Below are 21,170 nucleotides of genomic sequence, written 5' to 3'. Positions count from 1 at the left end.
CCCTCATAAGTGCATCAATAAGCAACATCATGATAAATGGAGAAATGACTGAAATTGTCAAGGATTTCACTTTACTTGGGTCCATAATCAGTGCCCATGGAAGCAGCAGTCAAGAAATCAAACTATGTTGGGCAAATCCGCTGCAAAAGACCTCTTTAAAGTGTTGAAAAGCAAAGAAGTCACTTTGAGGACTAAAGTTTTCCTGGCCCAAGCCATGATAAATTCAATTGCCTCATATGCATGCAGAAGCTGGGCAATGAATCAGGAAGACCGAAAAATAATTGACGCCTTTGAAATATGGTGTTGGTGAAGAATACTGAATATACCACAGACTGCCAGAAGAATGAACAAATCTGTCTTGGAAGAGGTACAGCTGTAACGATCCTTAGAAGCTTGGATGGCAAGGCTTCATCTCATGCACTTTGGACATGTTATTGGAAAGGACCAGCCCCTGGAGCAAAACATCACGATTGGTAAAAGAAAGGGTCAGTGAAAAAGAGGAAGACCCTGGTCAAGATGAATTGACACAGTGGCTGCAACAATGGCCTCAAACATAGCAACAATTGTGAGGACGGGGCAGGGCTGGCCAGTGTTTTGTTCTCTGGTACATAGGATCATTACTCGATGGCATCTAACAACAACAACAAGTCAGGTCTTGCTGACTTCCATGACCTAAGGCAGAGTCCTCAAACCAGCAACCAATAACTAGAGTCTCTGAAATAGCTACCTTCCCACAGTAGTCTTATTCTGCCCCTGTATCTGGAATCATATCAGGAAGTCTTTGGTGTAAATCTAGCAAATATTCACTTACGAACATTTTCAGAAAATGATACTCTGTCTTTAAAAGATATGTGAATGTAATGAAAATTTCTTTGTTTCTCTACTGTTCTGTCTCTCTGTTTCTCTCTCTGTCTTTTTCTCACTGATTTAGCTAAAGTTAGATGATACAGTAAAATGGACTCCATGGCATGGTAGTTTAATGATTCCTTTTAATGTATATTCCTAGTCATTTAATTTCATGTTCCGTTCTCTTCTGAACCTTTGTCATTTGTCCGAAGACCAACCGTACTTGTTATTTCTTCTGAAAGTTTTTCAGTGACCACTGACGAAAAAGAAGTAGCAATTTTGACCTGATCCAGCATTAGGTTTTTAAGAGTTCCTTTTTTCCCAGTGAGAGATCAATTGTAACTCTATATTTGATTGCCGAATTAAGCAGTATAATACTCTTTATTTCGATAGGAAGAATTCAGGGATCATAAATACTATAGTGTTAAATTAGAGATTTATATTTTCCAATCATGTATGACTGAGAAGAGCATCGCACAAGAGGGAATAGACAATTTTAACATAAGACCAAGAATCAAGAGGTCAGAGTTCTGTTCGAGAAAATGACAAGTCAATGACTAAACCTATTGCCATTGAGTGATTCCAACTCACAGCAACCCTATAGGACAGAGTAGAACTGCCCCATAGGGTTTCCAAGGAGTGCCTGGTGGATTCAAATTGCCAACCTTTTGGTTATCAGCCATAGCTCTTAACCACTAGGCCACCAGAGTTTCCAGTCAATGACTATTGGTCTTTTAACAACAGGGGTTTTTGTTGTTGCCATCTGTGAAATAAAATGTTGGGATTATAGGAGTTACATTCATGTTACAGAATTACATGATTTACTTCAAAATTTAAGTGACACATGACTCTTGATGTTACTGTGAGTGTTAAATGATATAATTTACATAAAATGCTTAATACGATGTCTGGCACTTAGGAGGGATTAAAGTGACAGTGATTTTCATGATGAATTCATGAGTTAAATTTTCCATAGCAATCAATCCTGAATTAAAACCTGTTATTTCAAATCCAGCCACAAGATGGAAGTATTTGCCTTTATTGCTAAGCTTTATTCTTTTCCTTTTTTTTTTTTTTTTCTAATTACACTCCTGAAGCAATTGAGTGCTTTGTTGTTGTTTTAGCAACTTCCTGTTTGAAGAAATGAGGAGTGGTTTTATCACCTGAAATGAGAGTGAGTTTTAAACTTATGGCATATTATATTGATCAATATGTTATACTGATCAATATATATTTATATCTCTCCATCCATCTGTCCATCTATCTATCTAAGAATCCCTGGTGGGGCAGTGGTTAAGTGCTAGGCTGCTAACCAAAAGGTCCGTGGTTTGAACCCACCAGCTTCTCCACCGGAGAAAGACGTGGCAATCTGCTTCCCTAAAGATTTACAGTCTTGGAAGCCCTAGGGGGAAGTTCTACTCTGTCCTACAGGGCCGCTATGTGTTGGAACTGACTCCACAGCAATGGATTTGGTCTATCTACTTTATCTATCTATCTATCTATCTATCTATCTATCTATCTATCTATCTATCTATCTATCTATCTATCTATCTATCTCTCTCTCTCTCTCTCTCTCTCTCTCTCTCTCTCTCTATCTATCATCTATCTATCTATCTATCTATCTACCATCTATCTATCAATCTATCTATCATCTATCTATCTATCATCTGTCAATCTATCATCTATCTAGCCATCTATCCATCTATCTAAACTACCTACCTGCCTACCTACCTGCCTACCTACCTACCTACCTACCTACTTACCTACCTACCTTCCTACCTACCATCATCATCTAGCTATCTGCTTTCCAGTTTCAATGCTGCTGAAGGTTATAAACCTTCTTACATCTATCATCTAAACATCTTTCTGAAAAATCTGGAATCAATTTTGATCCTCTTTTATGTGGAAATAATGTTTCTCTAGATAATAGATTCCTCTCAGCTTTTATATTCAGGCATGAGGATAAAAGTGAGAATTAACTTGTGTAAATTTTCCAGTTTGGCTGGTAAAATGCAGGGCATAATTTGATAGTACATGACCCAATATCAGACATGGGTTTGTTTTTTAAAATACCAACTTTATTCCTTTGATGAAATGAAGGCTAGCCAGCTAGAAAATATAATCTTAATTTAAAGAGTTGTGAAATAGGAACTCTATTTAAAAAAGATTAAAGCCATGGTGAAATCTAGAAATGCACATACAATGGGGGCTGGGGGGAGATGTGCTTTTCTGTAATTGTACACATTGAGCTTACTTTGTCAAGAAGGATTAACATGGGCGTGTCAGCTCTTACTAGGAATTGGAGCTCACACATTCAACGCTGCGTATTTAAATAGACTCTTTGCCTATGGTGGATTCCTTTGCATTTGAAGGATCCACTTGGTTCAGAGGAAAACATTTGTTAATGAAATATGTAGGAGGCACATGTGTCCATTGCATTATTGGTTAGCAAAGTCAACATCAGTTAAGTTATGCAGGATCTCAACATTAACATTCTGATTCTTTCAAATGAAAAATGAGCCCAACTTTTGTTTCCTGGGAAAGGCTGTTCAGATAAGTTGATATGTGTGGTACTAAAATAATGGCAGATGTTTTGTAATTAAGTTTATCAATAGGTAAAGATATATAAATGAAGGAACTCTGTGTTGACATTTTTCATACTTGAGAACCTAGAAACTCCATTGGTAGCTTTCCTTGTATTCAAAACCTGCCACAGAATCTATGTGCAACTAATGGGCAAAAAAAAATAAATAAATAACTTTGTTGGGATATTGTGGATATAGGTGAGAATATTTAATATTTTATCTACAGCTCATTGATTTCTTTTGATCAAGGTGTATCATGCACATTATTCTAAACTGGAAGATGATTGAATTTGAAAAGAAAATTGTTTGACCAATATCATTCGGTTTTAAATCAGCCAGTATCATGTCCAGAATTCTCACACGTTCCAAACTCTCTCTGCTTAGTTCTAATATTTATTCAGCAGTAGCCATGGTACTCAGAAAAATAAAGATCCAAAGTCACATATAGACCTTTTGGGGTGGGTGGAGTGTTTGGAGGGGGAGAGGCTGGTAGTAGTCACTGTCCGAGAGGATCATGAAATCTTATCTGGTTTCTTAACATAGGAAAAATGCAACTGGTGGTAAACCTCAATAACACCTTGTTCCAATATGATAAAGTAGTCCAATTTAATTTGACTCTGCAAGTTGCTTTAACTCAGCACTCATTACGTAAAGAGCTACTCACTCCAGAAAAATATTTTTTCTTACTTTTAATTTGATTTGTTGGTGGCGCAGTCGTTAAGCATTCAGCTGCTAACCAAAAATTGGCAGTTTGAATCCATCAGCCGCTCCTTGGAAACCCTTTGGGGCAGTTCTACTGTGTCCTGTAGAGTAGCTATGAGTCAGAATTAATTCAACAGCAGTGAGTTTATTTTTTTACTGATTATAATGAACAGATCCCTGGATAATGAGTCTGGCACCTGAGCTATTGCCCTTGCTTTTGGAAACCTACTGAAATGCTAGGCTCTTCAGTTTCCCATTTATACTAAATAATGAGATTTTGTTAGATAATCTCTAACTTCAAGTCAAGGGCTGATGTTCCAGACCAGCTAAGCTAGTTTAAGACTGTGCTGTATACACTTCTAGGGTTTTCTCGGAGTCCGTAGAGGGGTTGCCTTGGAAGAGACGGATAAATGCATCGCAGCCCTATTTCAGCCAGAGCAACTTCACCTTCACCTGTGTTCACACTGGGGTTCCAAGTAAGCTTTTGTTTGAAGAATGTTTTATATCTTAAAATGATTTAGAAGCATTCATTTGTCTGGACCTTGCCTTCCCTTCATTTTATAGAAGGACAAAGATGCGAAGAGGTTAGAAGACTTGTTCAGGTCACACCATGAAAATGGTAGCGCTCTAATGGGAATCCAGATCCTGAAAATTACCGCAAATTGTGGATTCGAGCCACCGGCTGCAAGCCAATAGTGAAGACAGGAGGAGGTAAGCAGCAAGAGGGCTTTATTGACACCGTGTTCAAGAGACAGAGGGGACAAAGTTTCCCCCAGATTTTGTGTGCCCCAAGAAGGCTACAAAAGGGCTTTATAGGGAGAGGGTCAGGGTTTAGAAATTCCCAGGAATGTTGATTCTTCTTTGAGGGGGACGTAATGATGAAGTGACTTTGTTGACATCTCTCAGGGCTCTTTACGCCATTCTGGTTTCAGTCACTGGATGGGTCTGGGTTTTGCTCAATTATCTCGGGTCCTGATGCTATCGCTCATTGTTTTTGTCACCTCGGAGAGAAGCATGGTTTAATCGACAACAAAAATCTTGATTACCTTGTTTTTCTACAATGGAACAATCGTGAGACAGATTCCAGAGCAAATAATCGACGTTTTTAAAGACTAAAGATTTTAATCACAGCTTATACAGCTAAACTAGAAGATATATTCTCTTATTTTAATACTGAAACACTACAGGAAATGTATTTTCTCTACTTCACTGACCTCTGGGTGAGGGTTCTGTGCCTCCACTACCCTGTGCAGCACCTTCTGTAGTGGAATTAGGCTGCTACCTCTCTGCATTTCAAGCATGGATTTCCCAGTTTTTCAAGGGGCTGTTCAGCTTATGGAAGAATATTATGGAAAATAGAGACTCACTCATTCTTTTTTACCGTGTTTTAGTGTACTAGGTAAAGAATGGCTTCTACAAGTCATGTTAGCTAATTGTTGTTATAGAGAATGGCTCAAGATAAACAGTTTTCAGAAAATGTCACCCAATATTTAGTGTCTTAAGACTATCCAATTCTATTCAGCAGATCAAATATCATATAGTGCATTTTGCAAACCAGAAACTTGTCTTGGAGAGTGCAGTGGGAAGTTACATTGCTCAAAGTAAGATTTCTATTGATGATTTGTTAAGCGATGGTTAAATTACTGAGTAGCATGATTAAGAATGACTGTTTTGAAAAATGTCCAGGCTAAAATTATACCCATACTCTGAGAGATAGAACTTTTAGGTCTTGATGGCATATTTATCAATGTATTGGAGCAGACCCAGAAGTATGTTCTGAGGAAAATCTTAGCTCTGCAAATACGGATTTTATGACCCACTTCTATGTGAAGGGAAACTCTGGTGGTATAGTGGCTAAGTGCTATGGCTGCTAACCAAAAGTTTGGCAGTTTGAATCCACCAGGCGCTCCTTGGAAACTCTATAAGGCAGTTATACTCTATCCTATAGGGTTGCGATAAGTCAAAATAAACTCTACAGCAACAATTTTTTTTTTTTTTCTATGTGATGATTGGATAGTCATCTATTCCGCAACAAGTCTTGATTAGGCTATTTCATTGCCACAGGAAATCTGCTCAGTTGATTGTCAGAGAATATGGACTTGCCCTTAATCAGCAGCTCAGAATATGTACAGTACAAATTCTGATCAGAGAATATAATTTTGAAGTCTCTGCTGTCCAACTCCTATCAAATTTTGGTTTTGAAAAATTATAATCAAGTATGATTGACTGAAGTCTACGCAAGCCATCAAATGCTGTAGATGATAAAACAGTATCTTGGTATAAAGCCATCAGAAAGCTACATACTTCCACCAAGTAGTTTTAATCTCTTCTAAATTGTATTTAATCCATTGCACTGGGTATTATACCATTAACTTGCACTGAATGCCAGTTATACAAAGGAAATCTATTTCAAAATTCTTAAAGGGACTTTGCTGAGGATGGGTTCCATTACATCATAGAGAGTCCTTTTAATGGACGCTCATGAGAGAATTTCTTGTCAGGTCTTCATATCAAGAAAAGTTATTTTGGCCAACATGGTGGTATAGACAGAAGCATCATGCTATCCCTCCACAGCAAAGAATAAAAAACTAACTAAAACAAAGACAAACATCAATCCTGGAACCCTAAGCATCAAATGAAGTGATAAAGAAATTAACAACCAAGCACCAAATGGAATAAGAAACTGAGAGAACAGAGAGTGAGGAGAGATGTAGAGGCAAGGTACCCTATCAGCTAACACAGCACAGACGTGCCATCTTGGACTCCTCAGCCACTGAGAATGGCAGACAGGGAGTATGCGAAAACAGCTTCAAAGAACTCCCAGCAGAGACAGATCACACGGTAACAAGGGATACACACTTTCCTACCCCCACCCTTCTTCTGCTGCTTGGCCTCCGCTGATTCCTAGCAAGGCATGGTTGCTTAGCTTGGGAGGTGTTGGCTCCTTGCTGCTTGAATTCACCCCACCCACACCAGTCGGCTTTTTCCATGCCATTTTGTTGTTGTCGTTGTTGCTTTTTTTCGGCTTCTTTTGGTTTCCTCTCTCTCTCTCACATCCTCCCCTTACTTTCTCTTGAACACTTGCCTCCACGTGCCGTCTCCGCTTCTTCTTGACAGGCTGTGAAGTGCTGCTCAACTGCGGAACCACTTCCCTGGTCTGTGGCACTATGCCAGTGGGATCCCTGGGGGTGTATTTTTCTTTCTTTTTTCCTTTTTGTTTTTCTTCATTTCTCAGTTTCTCAACCCTCTCTACTTTCCTTCTTTTACTGTCTCCCGAATACCTGGCACTGTGTGCCACCTCTGCCCCTCCTAGACAGGCTGTGCAGTGCCCCTTGGCTTGGGAGCCACTTCCCCAGTCTGCACTGCCAAGCCAGTGAGCTCCCTACGGAATTTTTCTTTTCTTTCTTTTTCCTTTTCTCAATTTTTTGTCTCTCTCAACAATCCTTCCCTTCTTTTCTCCTGAACACCTGGCACCGTGTGCCATCTCTTCCCCTTCTGGATGAGCTGTGCAATGCCATGCAGCTGGGGAGCCACTTCCCCAGCCTGTGTCATCACACCAGTGGGTTCTGTTGGGGCACTTTTTTTCTTTCTCTCTTCTTTTGCTTTCTTGGTTTCTTGTCTCTCTCTACCTTCCTTCCTTACCCTTCTCATGAACACCTGGCACTCTGTGCCATCTCCACGCCTTCTTGATGGGCTGTGCAGTGCAGTTTGCCTGGGGACTCACCTCCAGTGGGCTCCCTTGGGGCATTTTTTTTCTTTCTTCTTTTTTTTCTCCATTTCTTGTCTGTCTCTACCTTCCTTCCTTCCCTTCCTCCCAACCACCTGGCACCTTTTTTTTTTTTTCTTGGTTTATTGTCTCTCTACATTCCTTCTATTCTTTTCTCCTGACCACTTAGCCATGTGTGCCTTACTCTCTCCTTTTTATTAATTTTTTAAATCTAGTTTCTTATCTCTCTTCCTTCCTTTTCTTTCTCCCATCCATCTACTGCATGTGCCATATGTGTCCCATCTTGATGGGATGTGCCTCAACCCCTGGCTAGAAAGCAACCGACACATTGCTCCCCTGGTCTGCACCACTCCAATAGCAGGCTCCCTCAACACTTATTTATTTGTTAATTTTGGCGCCTGTTTCTATCTTCTCTTTCTCTTAGATCCACACATCACAGCCTCCCCCCACTCCTGCCCATCTGCACTGTGCACTGAGCATCACACCTCTGAGCAACACAGGCACAGTCTACCAGGACCTGCCATGCACTGACCCCCACCCCACTCTGTTGGTCCCAGTACTGCCACAAACTACCCATCCCTTCCATTGGACCCGCCCTGCTGCACCATAGTTGAGCAACTGGTCTTGCCCATTGGACAAGATGGTGAGAAGTATCACACCCACAGACAGGCAAACAACAAAGAATGCTCAGCCCACCTGCTCTGACATAGCAAAGTAAAACAATAAGGAAGGATGAAACAAAAAAATTTACAATCAATAAATGAAGAAAATAACTATTATATGTCCTGAAGAGAATGGACAATATCAAAACATATTTAAAAACAAAACAAAACAAAAAACTGCCCAGGATGCTTCCAGTAGGTGTCCAAAATAAAACACCATATGACTTTCCAGTAGAAGAAAAGGCACTGAAACCACCTGATAAAGAATTCAAATCTCTAATATTTAGAGCTATCCAGAGTTGAAGGAAAAGCAGACAAAAATGAAAAAAAAATAGACAAAATCAAGGAAAAAACAAACAAACAAAAACCATGGAAAAGAATTCAGGAAAGTAATACAGGACCAAAATGTCAAAATAAATTCACAACTAGAAATCACACAAAAACAGCAATTAGAAATCTAAAAGATAAACAACAAAATTTCAGAAATGGAGAGTGTCATGGAAGGTTTGAGGAGTAGGTTTGAAATACTGGAAGACAGGATGAGTGAAATTGAAGACAAATACTTCCATACCACTTTGTCTGAGGAAAAATCAGGGAAAAGAACAAAGGAAAATGAAGAAACCCTGAGAATGATATGGGATGCAATTAAAAGCAAAAATTTGCGAGTGATTGGAGTTCCAGAACAGGGGGAGAAAATGGAAAACACAGAGAGGACCATTGAATAATTACTGACAGAAACCTTCACTAATATCATGAAAGATGAAAAACTGACCATCTGAGAAGCTCAACGAACTCCATATAGGATAGATCCCAAGAGAAAATCACCAAGGCATATAATCTTACTCGGTAAAACCAAAGACAAAGAATCATGAGAGCAGCTCAAGAAAAACAAAAAAGTCACATGGAGAGGGAAAACAATAAGACTAAGCTCTGATTACTCAGCAGAAACCATGCAGGCAAAAAGGCAATGGGATGACATATATAAAACTTTGAGAGAAAAAAATTGCCAACCAAGAATAATATATCCTGCAAAACTCTCATTCAAACATGATGATGAAATTAGGACATTCCCAGATAAACAGAAATTAAGAAAATATGTAAAAACCAAACCAAACTTACAAGAATTATTAAAGGGAGTCCTCCAATTTGAGAACAAACAAATCAGACTACAGCCTGAATCTAGGGTGCAAGACTGCATTAGCCAGATACCAACCTAGGAAATGAATTCTCAAAGATTAATCAAAACTAAAAGATTTACGAATGGGAAACAGAGAGTTTAATCTGTAAATGACAACAATGTCAGAACAATAAAAGTGGGAATAAATAGTGTAGGTATAGAACTTTTAAATGGAGAGGAAGGCAAGGCGATATCAAATAATAAAAGACTTGTTCAAACCTAGGAAGATAAGAGTAAATTTCAAGGTAACCTCAAAGAAAGCTAACAGACCTACTAATCAAAATAAAAAAGAAAAACATAAAGTCTAAGTAAACAAAATCTAAACAAAAGAAATGAAAAAAAAACTACAAATGAGAAATTTAGCACAAGAGAGTAAGAGGAACTCAGAAAACATCAGAACCACAAAAGAAAGCGCTACAAGATGACAGAAAAAAAAAAAAAATTTTCTTATCAATAATTACAGTGAACATAAATGGCCTAAATGTACCCATAAAGAGACAGAGAGTGGCAGAATGGATAAAAAAAATAGGATCCATCAATATGTTGTCTACAAGAGATACACCTAAGAAACAAAGACATAAATTTATTAAAAATTATGGACAGAAAAAAATATATTAAGCAAACAGCTACCAAAAAAGAGCAGGAGTGGCAATATTAATCTCAGATAAAATAGATTTAAAAACAAAATCCATCATAAAAGACAAAGAAAGGGATTATATAATGATTAAAGGAACAATCCACCATGAAGACAAAACCGTAATAAATATCTAAGCAGCCAATGACAGGGCTCCAAAATACATAAAACAAACTCTAACAGCACTGAAAAGAGAAATTGGCAGTTCCACAATGATAGTAGGAGACTTCAACACATCACTCTCAGTAAAGACAGAACATCTAGAAAGAAAGTCAACAAAGATACAGAGGATCTAAAGGACACAACCAGCCCACTTGACCTCATAGATAGAACACTCCACCCAAAAGCTGCAAAGTACACATTCTTTCCAATGCATGTGGAACACTCTCCAGAATAGACCACGTTAGGTCCAAAAGCAACCCTCAACAAAATCCAAAACATTGAAATAATACAAAGTATCTTCTCTGATCACAACGCCATCAAAGTAGAGATTAACAACAGGAAGAGCGTGGAAAAAAAAAAAAATGAAATACCTGGAAACTAAAAACACCCTGCTTAAAAACCACTGGGTAATAGAAGAAATCAAAAGTGTAATAAAAAATTCCTAGAATCAAACAAGAATGAAAACGCATCAGACCAAAACCTTTGGGACATAGCAAAGGCAGTGCTCAGAGATAAATTTATAGCAATAGGTACACACATTAAAAAAAGAACAAAGGGACAAAATCAAAATATTAGCTATACAACTCAAACAAATAGAAAGAGAACAGCAAAATAAACTCACAGCCACCAGAAGAAAGGAAATGATAAAGATCAGAGCAGAAATAAATGAAATGTAGACTAGAAAAACAACAGAAAGAGTCAACAAAACCAAAAGTTCGTTCTTTGAAAGGATCAACAAAACCAACAAACTGTTGGACAAACTGACAAAAGAAAAAAAAGCAGGGGAGAATTCAAATAATCCAAATTAGAAACTAGGTAAAATGAAACCCTTGACAATCTCAACCTTTTCTCCATTTATCATGATGATGCTTATTGGTCCAGTTGTGAGGATTTTTGTTTTCTTTATGTTGATGCATAATCCATACTGGAGGCTGTAGTCTTTGATCTTCATCCATAAGTGCTTCAAGTTCTTTTCGCTTTCAGCAAGCAAGGCTGTGTCATCTGCATAATGCAGGTTATTAATTAGTCTTCTTCCAAACCTGATGCCCCATTCTTCTTCATATAGTCCAGCTTCTAGGATTATTTGCTCAGCACACAGATTGAATAGGTGTGGGGATAGGATACAACCCTAACACACACCTTTCCTGACTTTAAATAATGCCATATTCCCTTGTTCTGTTCGAATGAATGCCTCTTGATCCATGTACAGATTCCTCACGAGCACAATTAGGTGTCCTGGAATTCCCATTCTCCACATTGTTATCCATAATTTGTTATGTTCCACAGAGTTGAATGACTTAGCATAATTAACAAAACACAGGTAAACATCTTTCTGGTATTCTCTGCTTTCACCCAGGATCCATCTGACATCAGAAATGATATCTTTGGTTTCACATCGTCTTCTAAATCTGGCTTGACTTTCTGGCAGTTCCCTGTTGATATACTGCTGCAGCCACTTTTGAATGATCTTCAGCAAAATTTTGCTTGCATATGATATTAATGATATTGGTCAATATTTTCCACATTTGGTTGGATCCCCTTTCTTGGAAATAGTCATAAATATGGATCTCTTTCAGTCGGTTGGCCAGGTAGCTGTCTTCTAAATTTCTTGAGATAGACGAGTGAGTACTTCCAGCACTGCATCCATTTGTTGAAACATCTCAATTGGCATTCCGTCAATTCCTGAAGCCTTGTTTTTCGCCAAAGCTTTCAGTGCAGCTTGGACTTCTTCCTTCTGCACCGTCAGTTCCTGATCATATGCTACCTCCTGAAATGGTTGAATGTTGGCCTTTTTTTTTTTTTTTTGGTATAGTGACTCTGTATTTCTTTCATCTTCTTTTGATGCTTCCTGCACAGTTTAATATTTTCCCTGTAAAATCCTTCAGTATTGCAACTCCAGGTTTGAATTTTTTCTTCAGTTCTTTCAGGTTGAGAAAAGCTCAGCGTGTTCTTCCCTTTTGATTTTCTATCTCCAGGTCTTGGCATATGTCATCATAATACTTTATCTTTTCAAGCTGCCCTTTGAAATCTTCTGTTCAGCTCTTTTACTTCAGTATTTTTTCCTTTTGCTATAGCTACTCGACATTCAAGAGCAAGTTTTCAAGTCTCTTCTGACGTCCATTTAGGTCTTTTCTTTCTCTCCTGTCTTTTTAATGACCTCTTGCTTTCTTCTTCCCCATGTATAATATCCTTGATGTCATTCCACAACTCATCTGGTCTTCAGTTATTAGTGTTCAATGTGTTAAATCTATTCTTGAGGTGGTCTCTAAATTCAGGTGTGATGTACTGAAGGCCATACTTTGGCTCTTGTGGAGTTGTTCGAATTTTCTTCAGGTTCAACTTGAACTTGAATATGAGCAATTAATAATCTGTTCTGCAGTTGGCCCCTGGCCTTGTTCTGACTGATGGTATTGAGCTTTTCCATTGTCTCTTTCCACAGAAGTAGTCTATTTGATTCCAGTAATTCCATCTGGCGAGGTCCATGTGTATGGTTGCTGTTTATCTTGGTGAAAAAAAAGGTATTTTCAATGAGGAAATCATCGGTCTTGCAAAATTCAATCATGTGATCTCCAGCATTGTTTCTATTACTAAGGCCATATTTTCCAATTACCAATCCTTCTTCTTTGTTTCCAACTTCCACGTTCTAATCACCACTAATTATCAGTGCATCCTGATTGCATGTTCAATCAATTTCTTCATCTTTGGCCTTAGTTGTTGGTGTGTAAATTTGAATAATAGTCATATTAACTGGTATTCCTTGTAGGTGTATAGATATTATCCTGTCACTGACAGTGTTGTACTTCAGGATAGATCTTGAAATGTTCTTTTCGAGGATGAACGCAAAACTATTCCTCTTCAGATTGTCATTCCTGGCATAGTAGACCATATAATTGTCTGATTCAAAATGACCGATACGAGTCCATTTTGGCTCACTAATGCCTAGGATAATGATCTTTATATTTTCCATTTCATGTTTGATGATTTCCAATTTTCCTAGAGTCACCCTTTGTACATTCCAGGCTCCAGTTATTACTGGGTATTTGCAGCTGCTTCTGCTCATTTTGAGTTGTGCCACATCAGCAAACCAAGGTCCCGAAAGCTTGACTCCATCTGTGTCATTAAGGTTGACTCTACTTTGAGAAGATAGCTCTTGCCCAGTCCTATTTTTAGTGCCTTCCAACCTGAGGGGCTCATCTTCTGGCACTGTATCAGACAATGTTCCACTGCTATTCATAAGATTTTTGCTGGCTGATTCTTTTCAGAAGTAAAATGCTGGATCCTTCCTCTCAGCCTGCATTTGTCTGGAAGCTCAGCTAAAACCTGTCTGCCATGGGTGGCCCTGCTGGTATTTGAGTACCGGTGGCACAGCTTCCAGCATCACAGCAACACACAAACCCTCACAGTATGAGAATCTGACAAAGGGGAGGATATAAGATAAACATACAAAAATCTGTTGGATTCTTATACGACAATAAAGAGGACAAAAAGGAAATCACAAACAACACCATTTCTAATGACAGCCCCTAAAAAATAAAATGCTTAGGAATAAACATAACTACGGATGTAAAAGACCTATGCAAAGAAACCACAAAACACTACAGCAAGAAGCTGAAAGAGATCTACATAAATGGAATAACATACCATGCTAATGGATAGGTAGACAAAACGTTGTAAAAATGTCCATTCTACCAAAAGCAGTCTACAAATGCAATGCAATCCTCATCCAAATATCAATAGCATTCTTTCAAAAGACAGAAAAACTAATCATTAACTTTATATGGAAAGAGAAGAGACCTTGGATAAGTAAAGCACTATTGAAGAAGAAGAATAAAGTAGGAGGACTTGCACTACCTGACCTCAGAACCTGCTATATAGCTATGGTAGTCCAAACAACCTGGCTGTGCTACAACGACAGATACATTGACCAATGGAATAGAATTGAGAACCCAGATGTAAATCCATCCACCTATGGTTACCTAATCTTTGACAAGGGCTCAAAGTCCATCAAATGGGGAAAAGATAGTCTTTTTAACAGATGGTGCTGGCAAAACTGAATGTCCATCTGCAAAAAAAATGTAACAAGACCCATACTTCACACCATACACAAAAACTAATTCAAAATTGATCAAAGACCTACATATAAAACCAAAAAATATAAAGATAATAGAAGAAAAAATAGTATCAATGGTGGAGGCCCTAATACATGGCTTTAATAGGATGCAAACCATAAATAACAACTCACAAACTCCAGAAGGTAAGCCAGACAACTGGTATTTTCTAAAAATTAAACACTTATGCTCATCAAAAGAGTAAAAAGAGAAGCTACAGATGGGGAAAAAAATTTTGGCTATGACAAGTCTGACAAAGGTCTTATCTCTAAAATCTACAGGAAAATTCAATACCTCTACAACAAAAAGTCAAATAATTCCATTAAAAAATGAACAAAGGAGATGAAGAGACACTTCACCTAAGAAGACATTCTAGTTGCTAAGAGACATGTGAGGAAATGCTTGAGATCACTAGCCATCAGAGAAATGGAAATCAAAACCACAATGAGATACCATCTTACTCAGTGTTACAGGCACAAATTTAAAAAAAAAAAAAAACAGAAAATAATAAATGTTGGAGAGGCTGCGGGGACATCAGAACTCTTATGCACTGCTGGTGGGAATGCAAAATGGTAAAACTATTTTGGAAAATGATATGGTGCTTCCTTAGTAACCTAGAAATAGAAATACTATAAAAAAAAAAAAATAGAAATACTATAGGATCCAGCAATTCCACTCCTTGGAATGTATCCTAGAGAAAATGGAGCCATCACACGAATAGACATATGCACGCCCATGTTCATTAAAGCATTGTTCACAATAGCAAAAAGATGGATACAGCCTAGATGCCCATCAACAGGTGAATGGATAAACAAACTATGGCACATACACACAATGGAGTACTTTGCAACTATAAAGAACAATGATGAATCTGTGAAGTAACTCATGATATGGATGAATCTGGAGGGCATTATGTTGAGCAAAATGTGTCAATCACAAAAGGACAAATATTGTATGAGACCACTACTATAAAAACTCATGAAAAGGTTTACATACAAAAAGAAACAATCTTTGATATTTACAAGGGTGAGGATGAAAAAAAAACACTAAATAGACAATAGATAAGTGGTAACTTTGGTGAAAGGTAAGACAGTACACAATACTGGGGAAGCAAGCACAACTTGTACCAGGCAAGGTCATGGAAGCTCCATAGATACTTGCAAAATCCCTGAGGGACCGAATTACTGAACCGAGGGCTGTGGGAACCATGGTCTTAGGGAACATTTACCTCAATTAGCATAACATAGTTTGTAAAGAAAATGTTCTACATTCTACTTTGGTGAGTAGCATCTAGGGTCTTAAGTGCTTGTGAGCTGTTATCTAAGACACTACAGTGGTCTCATCCTGTCTAGAGCAAAGGAGAATATAGTAAAACACAAGGGAAAGATTAGCCCAAAGGACTAATGGACCACAACTACTACAGCCTGCACCAGACTGAGTCCAGTACAACTAGATGGTGCCCAGCTACCACCACTGACTTCTCTGACAGGGATCACAATACAGGGTCCCAGAGAGAGCTGGAGAAAAATGTAAAACAAAATTCTAACTCTCGAAAAAAACAAAACAAACAAACAAAAAACAAAACCAGACCTACTGCCCTGACAGAGACTGAAGAAACCCGGAGAGTATGGACCGTAGACATACTTTTAGCTCAGTAATGAAGTTACTCCTGAGGTTCATGCCTCAGCAAAAGATTAGACAGGCCCATAAAGCAAAATGATACTAAATGGGCCCACCAGCCCAGGGCCAAGGACTAGAAGGCAGGAGGGGACAGGAAAGCTGGTAATGGGGAACCCACGAGGTCGAGAAGGGGAGAGTGTTGACATGTCGTAGGGTTAGTAATCAATGTCACAAAACAATATGTGTACCAATTATTTAATAAGAAGCTAGTTTGTTCTGCAAACCTTCATCTAAAATACAATTAAAAAAAAAAAAAGATTGATTTAAGATACAACCAAACAAAAATAAAAAGCTATTTTTTTCCACAGAGATTAAAAAAAAAATTCTTTTGGATGTTGCGAATTTTTTTACTGATTTTATTTCATTTTTTATTTTATTGCTAGGAAGCACTGAATCAAATCTGCACCCCACCTCTAACATATGTGTAAGTCTTTATGACATACGTGTTTTTTAATATGCTCACCAAAATGTTTTTTCTTCCTCTATATTTCCCTTCTATATGTTTTTGCTTATTGTTAATATTTTGAAAAGCATTAATGGATATTTTCCTGAATAGAAAATATGAATAAACATAAAGTAGTGAGTTCTTAAGAAAGATTTATCCTGCCACTCAAACTTAATGAAATTTTATGTCAAAAAGTAAATTTAATAATTTGCAGTGGAAAGAAAATATCCAAAAATTTTCCAGTAAGGAATTGTATTTGGAAAATAAAATTGAGAATAGAGTATTTTTTAGGTGAATATTTAGGATAATCATTTTGAAAAGTACTTGTAAGAATAAGAATAGGTTTTTCAAAGTTGTCTGTGTATTTATCTAGGTTTTTACACTATTTCTTGTCCTAGTCATTACTAGGGCACAGAATCTGTCCCTAATTCTCCTGTTGTCTCTCCCTTTACGTGTTCTCGCTCCACTTTCCTCTTGCACTAGCCTCAACACCAAACCAAACCCACTGCCATCAAGTCAATTCCAATTCATAGCAACCCTGTAAGACAGAGTAGAATTGCCTCATAGGGTTTCCAAGGGGCAGCTGGTAGATTTGAACTGCCAACCATTTGGTTAGTAGCTGAGCTCTTAACCACTGTGCCACGAGGGCCACTGGCACTAGAGCTTCTTTTAAAGAGAAAAATGACTTTGTTCTCTTGTGGTAGGTGAGAATAGATTAGTAGATCTCAATATTGGATGTAAGCTGGTGTATAATACAAGGGGAAGAGGTGTTTGGAGTTGGAGCCTCATTGTTATGTAGGTTGAGCATTCTATTACTTAATGCTTCCCAGATGTGTTAATTTTGTAAACTTTTGCCTTTTTTCCCCTTATTTCTGTGAAATAAGGCTTGCAAGCATATTATGGCATTCCTCTGTGATAGTTAGGGAGTCCTGATGGGTTTGTTTTGGTTTTTCTGTGTCATATTTGGAAAACCAAGGGTTTCCTTATATAGCCTAATGGAACAGTTCCTACAATAAATTCTCTATTTAGTTCTTATTGGTATATTGTCATACCATGGATTGGTGGTGCCAGAGTGTCACTCACCTTATTGGTGGCTTGTATCAACAGATCATATTTCTCAAAATCCATATTACCAACCAAAATTTAAACACACTCAACTAGTAGGCATGCATTCCAATACAAGCCATCAAAAAAAAAAAAAAAATTTTTTTTTAAATAAAAATTTGGTAGCAAAATGGTTGTAAGTTGACTCCTGGAAGGAAGGGAAAGGGCAAAGAGGTGGGGGTGGGAATGAGGGAGGAGAAGGGAGAGAGAGGACCTAAAAATAATGTGAGTCTGGGCATTACTTGGGAGAAGAGGGAAGAAACAAACTCCTGAAGCAGTTCCCATAGGAAAAGGGTTAGCAATTTGCAGTTTCAAATTACTTTTCTGTGTGATATGTGCTGCCCATCTGTTGTCTGTTTTCTACTGTAGTCACTAGCAAAGAATCTCCAGATTAATTGTGAGAGTGGATATCTTTTTGGAATATTGAAGGATGAGTTTCTTACCTGAGACTACAAAGGCAGCACAAAGAGAATGAACGCAGGACCATGAGATGCCAGAAGACAGAGGAGGACAGGTTAATTTAAGAACTTTGTGAGTCTGGCAAAGTCTTACAGAGTTGTTTGGGCTTTCAAAGGCCCTGAAATAGTGTGGGAAGGAAGGGGAGTCTGGTGAAATTTACTAAATAGCAAAGAGTCCCACTAATATTTTGTAGAATAGGGTGACTATATAATTTATCATGCAAACCAGGATACTTTTGAGTATGAAAGTACTAATAATTATGCTGTGACATAGGAGTCTATCAGTTATGTTCTAGGAAAACTGAGACAAATGATTGTCCCACATATAATACTTTATATTTCTTTTGATTATGTTTCATAAAGCCTTGAAAGGGCACCTCAGGAATACTTATTAATACTAAGTATTTGTAAAGAATCTTAAATCCGCACTTTTTAAACACTCAACTTAAGCTCGTGCTCATCCTTGATGTATTTTCCAGTCTTTCCCCATTCTTTACTATCTCTCTTCCCTTTGACCCTAGCCCAGGCCATCCTAGATTGGCCTTTCTTTATCTGTGGTGTTCATCCCTATCATACATGTCAATTCTCAGTTACACAGTAGTTTTGTCATCATCCTCATAGTTTGTATCCCTATTGCATAGCACAATACCTGACACATAAAAGACATTCAGAAATGCCTATTAAATGAATGAATGAGTTGGAATATCTTTTGTAGTCAATCTCACATGTTGTTTTTAGTTTTAAAATCTCTTGTGTCAACAGGCCCTGAGGCAGTAGGCTAAATCCTATCTACTCCTACCATGAAACCTGCAGGCCCTTGGGTAAGATTGCCAGATTCTAAAGTTGGAGAGAAGCTGAGAGGTATAATAGATAGGGATTGTTGTGAGTCAATTCCCGGGGGCACCTGAGCCTAAGGGTTAATTGGTTTGATGCCAAACTTTCTCTCTCTATGTGCATAGAAAGCATTTCAGCTTTCTGGTTCAGAGAATTACTGAAATTTTGTTGGATTTTTTTTATCTTATTACATATGTTTTCCTCTAATGCACTTTCAACAAACCACAGATGTCTAAACATTTTGAGGTGTATGATTTTTTCATATTTTGAATGACTGTACACTGACAAAGATGTGTTGCAGGAAGTGTGAGAGTCGACATAACATACTATAATAGCTCTGAAAGGAGTATGAAAATTTGCCTCCAACAGTAAATTCGTATTCCATTTACAATGGGTCTTAATTTTTTTCTCCAATGCTTCTAAAGGCTAAGAATGTTGATATTATTTATTACTTCTTAGAAGGTTTGTGGCTAAGTTAATATATGCTTAAATTGTTTTCTGAAGACTAAATCTGCCTTCCAATTTTTAGAACTTTTTATAACTGTTGTTTCAAAATTGATTAATTTAAGTCAAGATGAGCAAAATAATACATATTTCTTATAGGTGTATGCAACCCAGGAAAGCAAAGTCCAGTATACTTTTCCTGAACTTATACTTATTGATGTGCAAGATAGTATGATAACTGTTTCTTGATCCTACTCTGTTTTACAGAATTTCCAAAACAAAAAAATAATTATGCTAAAATAATAACTATTAGAAAGGAGAACATAAAATTATTATGCTTAATAAATGGAAACTCAAGATTATAACCTTAAAAACTCTCAGAATTAATATTTAAGTTCAATGAAATGTCTTGATATAATATAAATACATAATATCTTTTACTTTCATATATTTACTCTAATGATGTAAAGGAAGAATTACTAATAATAGCAATCTAAAATTCTAGTAATAACTTGAAAAATTAATAGACTGCTACTGAGTAACAGAAAATAGTCTTTTTTTTAGCAGAAAATATTTATGGATTATAAAATTACAGCTACATTTTATGGAACAAAAGAGCTGAGATATAGTCAGTTCTCATGAATCAGAAACTGAAAGCCTGTAGGATATTGTCAATCCCAATTAATAATTATTATTTATAAATGCAAATACACATTTGCATATGTATATTTATATATGTGTGTATCATTGTATATGGAGCCCTGGTGGTACAGTGGTTAAGAGCTTGGCTGCTAACCAAAAGGTCGGCAATTCAAATTCACCAGCTGCTTCTTGGAAATCCTGTGGGGCAGTTCTACTCTGTCCTGTAGGGCTGCTATGAGTTAGAATTGACTCGACAGCAATGGGTTTGGTTTTCTGGTTTTCATCCTGTATATCATATACACAGGGAGAGAGAAGACATTGCTTTGGGAACTTTAGAATAAAGATTTTAAATTCGTTCTGGAAAAATACACAGATGAGAAGTGATAATATTTTTTAAAGAAAAATCGTGATGGTAGCTGACACTATCAGATATAAAAATGCATCAATACAATGATGTAATAATTGTGGAGCAAGTGAGAGATAGGTCAACGGCAATGAAAAGTAGTCCTGAAACAGAGTATAATACATGCAAGCAGTTAATACACGATATGTAAGAATCAGAAATGACTGGGAAAGACATGAATTATTCAACAAGTATTGTTGTGAAAATGGCTTATTTAAGAAAAAACTCAAGTTATAGCTACCCCATATTGTGCCATCATCTGTGTGAAATTCTAAACCTGTATGGAATAAAATATTAAATATAATGATGAAAATCATAAAAGATATTTGATAATGGAAAAAAAAAACTCAGTATGCCAATAAACTTCATAATTAAATTAAAAGGCAATTTATATATTGAAAATGTTCGTAGGACTATAATCAAAATTTATATCCTAATGTTATATCCTAACTTCTTAAAATTTAATGAAAACAAACTATTATCCCAATATTAAAAGACAGGAAAAGAATATGAAAAGTAAGGTTTTCCTTTTTTTATGAGAGAAGAAGAAAAACCA

General features: G+C 37.2%; 1 long non-coding RNA gene across 1 annotated transcript in view; it reads left to right on the top strand.

Annotated features, from left to right (window-relative positions):
- Positions 1-19,583, top strand: part of LOC111749960 (uncharacterized) — a 240,761-nt gene extending 221,178 nt beyond the window's left edge. The window contains exons 4-7 of the long non-coding RNA XR_002785121.2: positions 4,497-4,609; positions 4,698-4,844; positions 16,668-16,708; positions 19,054-19,583. This is a non-coding gene — a long non-coding RNA (uncharacterized LOC111749960). The remainder of the gene's footprint in view (positions 1-4,496; positions 4,610-4,697; positions 4,845-16,667; positions 16,709-19,053) is intronic.
- Positions 19,584-21,170: the final 1,587 nt, after the last annotated feature.

This window comes from Loxodonta africana, chromosome 2, assembly GCF_030014295.1.
Source record: "Loxodonta africana isolate mLoxAfr1 chromosome 2, mLoxAfr1.hap2, whole genome shotgun sequence".
Classification (NCBI taxonomy): domain Eukaryota; kingdom Metazoa; phylum Chordata; class Mammalia; order Proboscidea; family Elephantidae; genus Loxodonta; species Loxodonta africana.
This window is presented reverse-complemented; position numbering and strand designations above follow the sequence as displayed.